Here is a 12140-nt window from a genome sequence, read left to right as displayed (position 1 = left end):
TGACTTCCCAGTTCCCTGACATGCATAGTACCTACTCTCTCTAATCACCCACATCCATTCAACAAATGGGAGAAAGTCAATAAATAATATCAGGGGAGCCTTCTACTGTATCAGTATTTCCAAAGCCACTGTCTCTGATCTGGCCTTTCATGAATCCTTTTTTTCCTTTTCTTTCTTCAAGTTTCCCCTCAACCTGCCCTCAACCAATTTCTTTGGATGCACTGGTTTTATCAGTAAATTTTTAAGTCTCTTTGCAATGTGAACATTTGAGCTTACCTTCAATATACAGGCACCAAAATGAAAGTATTTGTGTTAGATAAGTATGTCATGCTTTAACTATTCTTAAATTCTAGATTTTATATGGCAAATGATAACAAAAATAGTCATTTCTTCCTTTCCCCACATTGCTTACAGCAAGTGAATAAATGGAATTCAAGAACTGGAGACACAACTGTTTAATGAACTACTCTAATTCAATTAGCTCTATGGAAAGGAACAAAAAAGGCATAAAATTGTTCATTCAGTCTTCTGACTTAATATGCTACATAAATAGGGGTAAGAAAGGACTCAACCAGGACTTCTGCTGAGGTCACTGTGTATTCTAATGTGAATGCTGATAATTATTAACATACCTCCCTGTTAAATCCAATCTCCCAGGGTTCCCTTTTTCTGAGCCTTTTGGTGAGTTATGTATCAGAGTTGAGTCATGTGAAATATAGTAATACAACTTCACTGACTAAGGCTTTTGCTGGATAATCATAAAAATATTATTAAATGTTTCAAGAGGTACCACTTGAAAGTTTAATTGTGAATTTCACATAAATCTTCAGTTATTGGTGCCACTATCAAAAAAGTACTGAAAAATAGATTTTGATTTTTAAGGGTATGTCTTTAATAATAATTCAAGATAGTTAACACAAGACATCTAACAAATAAGGTAAGCTGGCAAATGTTGGGGTTCCAGAATTAAAGCATATTCCTACTTGGAACAATTATTAATCTATTTAGCTTCAAAAGAGAATGAAAGTTTCTCAAAAGAGAAAAAAAAAAGTGTCCAGAAGGCATAGTGACTAACATCCACCTCTCAATGTGCCCCAAACTGGAAATTTTAAAAACAAAATCTACACAAAGTTTATAATGAAATCTCTGCTCAACAACATAGCATGTAGAATCTGAAAATTGTGGTATAGATGATCTTATTTACAAAGCAGAAATAGACACAGATGTAGAAAACAGAAATATGGGCACCAAGGGGGAAGGGGAGGTGGCATGAATTGGGAGATTGGGATATATACACTATAGTTTTTATATACACTATTGCTAGTATGTATAAAACAGATAACTAGTGGGAATCTGCTCTACAGTACAGCAAACTTTACTCAATGCTCTGTGGTAACCTAAGTGGGAAGGAGATCCAAAAAAGAGGGAATATATGTATATGCACAGCTGATTCACTTTGATGTACAGCAGAAAGTAACACAACATTGTAAAGCAACTATAATCCAATAAATACTTGTTTAAAAAATAAGTAAAACTTTAGAGTTTTTCTAAAGTCAGCTAAAAAACAAAATGATGAACACAATATTAGGAATATATATTTGCTAGCGTTTGCATACTATTCACATTATGAATATATTTTCTTCACTCATTCATTCATCCTGCCCTTCTACTAAAATCTGTTAGGTCCTTACTTCTTGATGCATCACAACTAAACTTTTCTGCAAACCGTTAAGATCTAAATGTACCATTTACTCCATCAAGGCAGTGTTCTCATTCTCTCTTACCTGAGTTATGATTCAAAATTTGTACTCCTCCTCCACTTACCTAAATGCTTCCTAACCTTTATGGTCCACGATGACTTCTCTGCCCCATAACTTAGTATTCCATTCTCCGTTATAAGGTCTGCCCCTTCTCAACTATCCCAACTATAGTTTGAACCACAGCATTGAGACTCACATATTGCTTTTCTTTTCCAATTAGTTCCTCTTTTCTCCTATCCTCACGCACTCTTAAAAAAAGTAACCACTTCTTATGATGACTTTTACCTCTGTATTAGATAGCAAGTAAAGTTTAGATATTATTTAATAATGAATTATTATAAATGTTTCCTACCTCTCAAATTCTTTAAAATATCTGTTATTCATATGACTTTGAATGCCATAGAATAATTAAATAATATAATTATTAGATAATAATGTGTAATATTATAAAGAGCAACCCAAGCTGAAGTTGGATAACAGATGATGTTTCTGCTATTCAAGCAATGCCCAACCCACATGATCCCCTCAATGGAGGCAGCTACCTCCCGACAGCAGTTTGACTATAGATGGCTCACTGCAGTTGACTTCTTTAGCTGTGCATATTCATGAACAATATACTTTGATTAAAAACTAGATACTAGCATTCCTTGATAACATGCTCGGCAATTTGGAGAAACAGTTTTATTTAAGACAATCCATCCAGAACTTGAATGGATGCCTTCTGAAACTGTGTAGATAACAATTTCTGCAGCATAATGCAGAAACCATTATCACACCTTGTGAAATATAACCTAACATGCCCTGTTTTCTTCATAAAGGCTTATAATGTTCACCAAAAGCTAGCAATGACATCGCAAATCTTCACAAAACAGGATAAAATGATAAAAGTATATTTGAATATATATGTCACTGCACTCCAAAACAAACAAAAATAATTGTCACTTTAACCAAAGTACAATTTACAAAATAATTACAGAGCACAGACATGAAAATACATTTGTACTATACTCAGTGACACAAAGAGAAGAGGATCCTGAATCAGTAAACTGAACTACATATATTATATATTAACACTTCTGACTGCCACTCACATGGTGAACTCAAACTTTTATATCTCAAATGATTAACATAACTTGAGCTATCACACTGTTTTGCAGCCTGCGATCCAAGAATTCCAAGTAGGCAAAATTTGTGCAATTATTTAAATAGCTTACTGATTACCCCATTATTTCACTTAAAAATGAAAAAAAGTTACATTAGTGAAAAAAATCAAAGGTCTTGTAAACTTTGTGAACTCATATGTATGCTGAAAGTTACATATCTTTAATTCACACAGATGGTAATTGGAATTAAGAAAATCACTCATATGTTAACTTGGAAAGGAAAGAAGTACTTTTAAAAATACATATATGAAATATAAAAATATATTAAAATGTGTAAAAATACAAAGTTTCATAAGGGATTTTCGCCTCTTTCAGCTTTCTGTGAATGGAAGTCCCTTTTAATTTATTTAAATTTTATATAATTGTATGTATATGTGCATTTTCAAGAATGTATTTAAGGAGAACATAACTATAAAATTACACTTCATCAGCTTAACCTTCATTTCATCTTTTTTTCATAGAGCCTTTACACATTTCTCATTACATTTATTTCTTCCTGACCATTTCAATCCTTCCTCTTTCAAGTAAAAAAACACGTAAACCTATGTATTAAAATTTTTCCCAACAAACACAACTATAGAATTTCTAGCTATATGTTCACATGATGAAGCCTGTCACTGACTTCTTCAAATTGTTTTATGTAAGTAGAAATCTAATCCTAACGTTTATTTTATGAATTCAACTGAAGTCTTACTTCTCTGAACAAATGACAGAAATGTCATATTTGTTTTGCGAATGATTTAAAAATCTTTGATTAGAGAGGAAGAATGAAAAGGTGGTGTTATTGTTCTATATTCAAGTGAGAACAGACCTCATCTATATGCTCTTTATCATATTCTATTTTACAAACAAGATTCAATCTGAATTTTCTAAATTACTGACTCTCCTTATAAACTGATTTCTATTCTAACAGTGAGCAAAGTTATCAACTTTATCTCTATTTTCAAAACCAAACAGAGTGGCTGGCTCAGAAGAACAAAAACAGCAATATAAAGCTCTGGTTTGAATAAGGCTGAGCAAAAAGGTATAAAATAAGGACCTCAATTTTTTTACACTAAATTTCAAAAATAACTGCTGCCAAAAAGATCAATGTCTTTTATTTACTGAAGTATAGTTGATTTACCATGTTGTGTTAGTTTCAGATGTACAGCAAAGTGTATATATAGATATACACAGATATATATTCTTTTCACAGATTCTTTCATTATAGATTATTATAGATATTGAATATAGTTCCCTGTATACAGTGCTATACAGTAGGTCCTTGTTGTTTTTCTATTTTATATATATCTGTTAATCTCAGATCCTCAATTTATACCTCTACCCCACTTTCCCTTCTGGTAACTGTAAGTCTCTTCTCTGTGTCTGTCAGTCTCAACAAGGTTGCTTTTTTCTTACTTTAAGAATATGTAAAATCCCCCCCCCCTCTCTCTTTCACTCCCCCACTCCATTCATGTGTGTGCGTGCACACACACACACACACACTCCTTCTGTAACCTAGAAATCTATTTAAAAAGAATGTGCCCTCCTATTTAAAAAAGACACTAAATTCAGATCCAGCTTCTTGTATGAGATCATTGCCAAGTAACTCTGTGACCTTGCAAGTCACTTAAATTCTTAACCTCAGTTTCTCAGTGAGAAGCAAAGTTAACAATGATGGTACTATCCATACTTATTAGAATTTTTATAAACAATAATAGCAATAGTAATAATAATAAATCCAAATAATTTATTCATTTCAATTTCAAAGCACTTCCACTTATATGGCCAAATGTGATTTTTTAGTATATGACAAGCACTATAAATAAGGAAACCAAACACTCAGAAAAATTACAATGACCTGACTGAATATCAGTAACAATAAAGTAAGAAAAAGGCTTCTTTACCATAGGTAACTAGGACTACTATTAACTCAACTCATAATAATATCAGCAAGAGTACAGATGTGTAAAGGGCAGAGCTAGGACTACAACCCAGATCTATTGATGCTTTACTGATATTTTTGATATTGGCATTACTTCAAGGAAGAACATTATAAACCTCTAATAGATTATTTACATCTTTGCCTTCAATACAGTCCTTTTGAAATGTGTGTAAGGGTCCGTTTTTATCTAAGTTAATTAAGATACGGTAATAGGGAGAGAGAGTGTTAGGCATGTGTGATTTCTCAAGGGATCTGAACAATGAACAAGTTAACCCATCACTGTATTAAGTTTACTGAGCCAATAAACGATTCTGTTAGCTGTGGGTATCCGCTTTCATGGCAGAATATCTGTTCTCACTAAGCTATACAGATCATCATACTAGTTGTGATATGTAGCAATTGACTTAGTGGATATAAAAGCTGGACATGCAGAAAGACACTGAAACATCTCGCAGTTTAAAAGCTCCAAGTGAAAAAAAGGCTTTGGTGCTAAAGATTAAACTTACAGGTAGAGCGCGAGGAATACATATTTATTTTACATGAGGAACACCCAAGTCATGAGGAAAATGCTGTACACTGGACCTCACAGAAAATGAGCGCTAAACAAACATGGCATTTGTGAACACATTTAAGTAATATAGATTTTTAAATTATTATTTCTATTCCTCTAAAATCATGAGAAAATTACTTTAGATAGAGAAATTAAGTTTGTTATACTCAGAGTATTTTTGTATTAAATACTATGAAAGATAACCATAAGCATTATTAGAGAGTAGCAAAAAAACCAAAATATTCTTTATCTTCTATTAAACAAAAATTTTATGCTTAGAGTCAAGGGACTTATATTTATCTTTATTGGGTTCAAATAAAAATGGTGCCAGTTTTTGCTTGTCATGGCTGTGACAAGCAAAGAACAAATGAAAAAAACGGACCAAATTTGGCATGACAGGCATAAAGCATTTCAAATCATCACTGTTATTTAGAACTAAAAATTCTTGTCAGTTCAGCAAGTAGATGCCAAGGCTAAAGATGTGAAAATTGAGAATCTAATTTACCCTTTCCTTCACCTCATATAAACTGTTTAACCAATCATGTGATAAATGAGAAAATTTTAAATTACTGAAGAGTTAATTATACGATGGATTTATAAGGCTAAAAAACAGCACAAAAAGATATGACATTAAAAGTAAGAGCCTGTCTCTCAGCCACCAAGTCTTACTCTTCAGAATTAATCAGTGTCAACTTTTGTTTTGATGTTTTCTTGTGGCTGCCATTATAATATCAAATAATAAGTTGTGGTTTACAAATTTAAGATGTATATTTTCTCCTTTAAAAGCTACATTTTTTCAAAAAACAACCTTATTTATATTACCACCTATTTTAGGACTGTCTTTAGCAATGACAGGGCTTCCCTGATAGCTCAGTTGGTAAAGAATTTGCCTGCAAAGCAGGAGACACAGGTTCGATTCCTGGGTCAGGAAGATCCACTGGAGAAGGGATAGGTTACCCACTCCAGTATTCTTGGGCTTCCCTGTTGGCTCAGCTGGTAAAGAATCTGCCTGCAACGTGGGAGACCTGAGTTCGATCCCTGGGTTGGGAAGGTCCCCTGGAGAAGGGAAAGGCTATCCACTCCAGTATTCTGGCCTGGAGAATTCCATGGACTGTAGAGTCCTTGGGGTCACAAAGAGTCAGACACAGCTAAGCGACTTTCACTTCACTAAGCAATGTCCAAAAAAATATGATTGATATATTAATTAAATATTTTAACACAGAGTTAAATAATGCATAACTTTTTACTTTGATTTGAATACCATCTAATATGATCTCACATTCCACTACTATTACACAATTACATTTTGGAAAAAATGATAACGTCTTTCTAGTTTTCTTCATTTCTGGGGTCATCTACTCCATCCTACTCTCTTCATTTTTCATTTTAATAGAACTCCAGTGATTGTGATATATACATATGTGCACCTGTGTACACATGTATGGTGGTTTAGTCGTTAAGTTGTGTCTGAGTCTTGCGATTCCATGGACTGTAGCCCGCCAGGCTCCTCTGTCTATGGGATTCTCCAGGCAAGAACACGGGAGTGAGTTGCCATTTCCTTCTCCAGGGGATCTTCCCAACCCAGGGTTCGAACCCGGGTCTCCTGTATTGCAGGTAGATGATTTACCAACTGAGCTATGAGGGAAGTATACATATACTTATATAAACTAATGATTTTTATGCACTCTTAAATATGAAAAAATTCTTAAGCTGCTCGCACACTCCCTCTTGATTGCTTACTCAGAAAATTCATCATATCACAATCTCTAGAAATGTAAAGAAATTGTTCCCTCTCTGCTGTCTTCTGTGTTGATAATGACTATTATACAGATGCCTGATTTTTCATCTTTTTGTAGATGATACTTTTTTTCTCTGTAGTCTTTCAAATATTCTCCTTATCCTTGGAAATCACATCATTTTACCAGGATATATTTATCAGGCATTTTGTTAATCATGCTTGACTACTGGTGGATCAAAATCTGAAGACTTCCTTTTTTCTAGAGCTTGACTCCATAGCCTTGATTCTTTCTTTCTGAAACTCTTAGATATAATTTCTTAGAAATAATAAGCTGGAACTCTTAGAAATAATAAGCTCTTAGATATTATTTCCATAATTTTAAAATATTTTTCTTAGAGCCCCAGAGCTCTCGGAATCCCAAGGGAATCTCAGAATTTCAGATAACCACCTCCTCAAAATGTCTACAATTCCATGGGCAGGCGCTTAGAAAGAGCTCCCTATACTGGAGATAAAAGGCTTACTCCCAGCCTCCACAACACCACAGGGAAGAGTAAAGAGGGGGATCTCAGAACTCTAAACATTCCTGGGTACATTCCCACCCTTTCCTTATTTAGCCCCCTTCAAACCCTCAGCCTCAGTTAGAACTATACACATAAATTAGACCTTTAGTCACCACTAAAAATTCCAGATTCCTGAGTCATCCATCAACTCCCACATGCTAATCCCCGAATGACAGGGAATGAAGAGACCTCACCACTATATCACCAACCCCTTCCCTTGGTTTGTGCTATAAGCTTCTCCTACTTCATTTTTCTCCGTAACACTTACTACCATCTGTCCCACTATATGTTTTATTTGCCACTCTGACCAATACATACTTTTTGGCTATTTTGTTCACTCTTACATCTAAGACAGTCCAGAAAGTGCCTGAAACATAGTAGGTCCTCAATTAAGTAGCTAGATGATTTGATGGGAAAATTCTGGGGGTCTCATTTCCAAAACATCAACTGGGCCCATTTGTATCTTCAAGTCAGCACACTGAAATTGGAGTATACTAATTATTGATGAAATACGAACCATATGAATTTTACAAGTTCTTTTTATTTTCTGAGTAGATGCTCTCCTTTGAGGTCAGGTGTTTTGTTTTGTTTTTCACTAGTTCCTCTATATCCTTCATGCGGTGGTATTGCTAAAATGTCAAGTGAATCTCTCCAAACCACTCATTTACAATGAACGTCTCCGTCATTCAGAATGGGTAATCAGCAGAGTTTTTTTCTGTATTTATTTCTGTTCTGCTTCTCCATTGAATAAGAGAAAATAGGATGGCAGAGGGTCAGTGTCCAAATTAAGGACAGCTTTACTAGGAGGGTAATAGATTTAGCGCATGTGACTCCTGGTTGAGAAATGTTTTATTTGTTTTCTCCTTTATATCACTCTGTGGTAGGAGAGGAGTGCTATTTCTTTTCATTTCCTTTTGAAAATTAAAGTTAAAATGAAATGTTTTAACACTGTAGATCAAATGGCTCTTGATTGTTATCACAGAATCCAACAATTCATGATATTGTATCTGTAGAAAATAATTTGAGGGTAAACTTTCAAAGCCAACTCTGTTTAAAATATCAGATTATCCATGGCAGATAATATTAAAACTTCAAAAGAACTTCATATATTGAAAAAATACCTTCTCATACAAATGTTCAGTTAATCCTAACAATTCACTGTGTTCAGCAGAGAACATATTGTTTCCATTGTTTATATGGTATTACTGACAGAGAAAGTGTAAATGATTTGCCCACACTCATCTCATTAATAATGGGGATGCTTTTTTTTAAAGCCACTGAGATCTTCTACCTGCCCCCACACTCCAAGCTCCTGTCAAGTATGTCCAAGTTACCATTCTTCACATTCCCAGGTCAAATACTTGTATTCCCATGAAGAGAGCTGTGATACTGTTACAGACAGTCATGGTTACTTCATTTGATCTCAAAGCCCTTTCTTTCTTCTTACCATGAGTAAATGGATTTGGAATCAGAACATTTAGTTTGGGTTCTAGTCATTAGCTATCAGGTTGATCCTAACAAGTAAAGTAACCATAAAAACCACTTGAACACCAGTTTTCTCTATAATTAAGAAAATATAACAGAGAAAACAGAATATATAACCACAGAATTACTTGGAAATTTAATTTTGATAAAACAAATAGGAAAGAACTATGTGGACTGTAAAGCTCGACATTTAGTTTTCTTATATATTTGTTTATCCCCTTTCTTATCTACAACTTTTATTTCCTCTATTTTCTGGTTGAAGGAAAATACCATATCTAACAAATACTTGATTCTACCAAAGTACTTGTCAGTGTTTCACAACCAGGCATCTGATACACATTGTAAAATTAATGAAGGATTGGAAATATGACATTAATTAAGGTAAGTTTCAAAAAGCAGAATGCTCACTGCTACTGATGTGGAATGCCAAAATCTGCATTCAACTTCTCTCCAATCTCATTGCTCATTTCCTCCCCATCACTTCAGCCAACCTAGAGTTATGCCAGTTTTCTAAATACACTTTGCATTATTCTGGCTCTAGGTCTTAGACCAAATCATTACTCCCTTTCACGTCCTTTATCTGTTGAAATACTATCCATCCTTACATACCTAGCACAAATGCCATTTTCTACACGAATCTCTCCTTAATCTCACCCACTGGAAATGACACGTCCTACCCTACAGTCCATAATGTTTGCTCATGTGTTTCACAGCTTTCATTATTTGACCACATGTTATATTTCCTTGTGCATGTGTTATCTAACCTAGTGAACCTGAATCATGTAGAGATCAATATTATGTTTTACTTATCTTTATATCCTACCACACATATAGTAAAATACCTTCCACTTTGTAGGTACTCAAATAATTATTTAGCTTGAAGGACCAAGTACATGTTTCTGTCTTACAAATTGCCACAAAGTCATGACTAACATGTTATAAAATGATCATCTACTGTTTGAAGTCATTATTACTACACATTCCTAAGAAGATGGTATACTATGGGCAGAAACACATCTTTATCAAAATTTATAAATACATACACACACACATATATACAATGGAATACTACTCAGCTAGAAGAAAGAATAAAATTTTGCCATTTGCAGCAATCTGGATGGACTTGGAGAACATTAAGTGAAATAAGTCTGATAGAGAAAGACAAATACTGTATGATATCACTTATACACAGAATCTAAGAAATACAACTAGTGATTATAACAAAAAAGAAGCAGACACACAGATATAGAGAACAAACTAGGGGTTACTAGCGGGCAGAAGAAAAGGGGTAGGGGCAGCTTGGGGGTAAAGGATTAAGAGGTATAAAACTATTATATATGAAATCAGCCATATGAATATATTGTACAACATGGAGAATACAGCAAACATTTTATAATTAAAAATGGAATATAACCTTTAAACTTGTAAGTCAATATGCTGTACACTTGTAACAATTTTATACATCAGCTATACTTTAATAAAATTTTTTAAAAAATAAGAAAAGAATGCAGAAAAGTTTAAGGTATGAAAAAAAGCTACAAATATATAAACAAACTATTTATAATCTGATCTTCTCCACAACATAAATGTTCTTGTTATTTCCAATTTTACCATTAAAGAATCCCTTATCTAAAATGTTAAAGTACTCAATATGACTTCTGGTAAAAAGAGTAAAAATACATTGGCAAAAAATCACAGGTTGACATACTTTAAATGGACATCATTATCATCTTTCATCACAGTAAAGATGAAAATGAAGTATCCAAATGAACTTAACAGCTACCAATAATCATCACTGTTGTTTTTAGCAGAAAAGGGATTTCAGTTAGAATGAGGGTAGATGAGTCTCCACTCTTGGAGATATTTAAATCACACAATCCTTCAATGACTGCTGCCTCCATTCCTTCTTGGGCTGTTCGCAGACATCATGCACACACAGCCCACTAACAGCTGTTCTCCAGATGGACTAAATGGTTTCTGTGCCTCCTCATTGGGTAGGGACTATTGCATTTCTTTTAAAAACATCTTCTTTTGGATCCTAACCCCTCTTATTCTCACTTAGTTTATATTATTATATCGTCTTCGTTGTATTATTTCTTAACTCCAGAGAATTTCTAAGTTCTTCTGCAGTTTTATGTTTTTTGTCCCTTCCCCAAAAAGGTCCGCAAATCTCTACCTATTAAAATGCTACTTTATCCAGGGCCTTTAAGTGCTAACATTAACTGGCTTGCTAAGAATAACTTTTCTAACCTGAATCAGATTAAACATTCTTAAACTCATTTGTGTCACAACTGGCCCATTCATGACTGAGTCTGTCAGGAACGCTTACCCAAAGACCTGTAATTACAAACTGTGATCTTTCTACGTAAATACCCATCAGTGTTGAACCCGCTCTAATGACTTCATTTTATGAAGTGATTTATACTTTTATGAATGACTCTAACTAAATAAAGAAGGAAGCATGCTCTCATAGATTATGGCAAAATCACTGGCAGGAAAAGGGATGTGTAGTTTGAAAAAATGTATCGTTTTATATTAAAATTGTATTTAGAATCTGAAAACCTTGTCTGCTTTTTTCCCCAGCATAAACAGGATCCCGTATAAAAATATCATATCAAGCGTATTATATGATAGGTTGGTAGGAGCATGAATTTAAAAGTTAATGTAGCATATTAATGTAATGTAATAATAGTGTGGACTTTACACCCAGAATGCAATGAGTAAATACTCTGCATTTTTCAATGAATTCATACTTCCTTTATGTGTCAAATTTCTCAGAAATTATAGTAATGTTTTAGAGAAATATTATTACTGGGGGAAACATTGAAAAAACTCTAATTTACATTTGGCAGAGAAGAAAAAGAGGAGAGTAGGAAAGGAGGAGGAAAAGAAGAAAAGAAACATAGAAAAACAATGCCATTCTGTCATATCAGTGATAAACTAACCACTGTTTGTGGAAG

General features: G+C 33.9%; 1 protein-coding gene across 1 annotated transcript in view; it reads right to left on the bottom strand.

The window, feature by feature from the left end:
* PCLO (piccolo presynaptic cytomatrix protein) overlaps window positions 1-12140 on the bottom strand; it is a 379046-nt gene that overhangs the window by 358633 nt on the left and 8273 nt on the right.

The sequence above is a fragment of the Dama dama genome, chromosome 18, assembly GCF_033118175.1.
Source record: "Dama dama isolate Ldn47 chromosome 18, ASM3311817v1, whole genome shotgun sequence".
NCBI classification, from domain to species: Eukaryota; Metazoa; Chordata; class Mammalia; order Artiodactyla; family Cervidae; genus Dama; species Dama dama.
The sequence above is the reverse complement of the archived record's forward strand: the minus strand, read 5'-3'. Positions and strand labels throughout refer to the sequence as shown.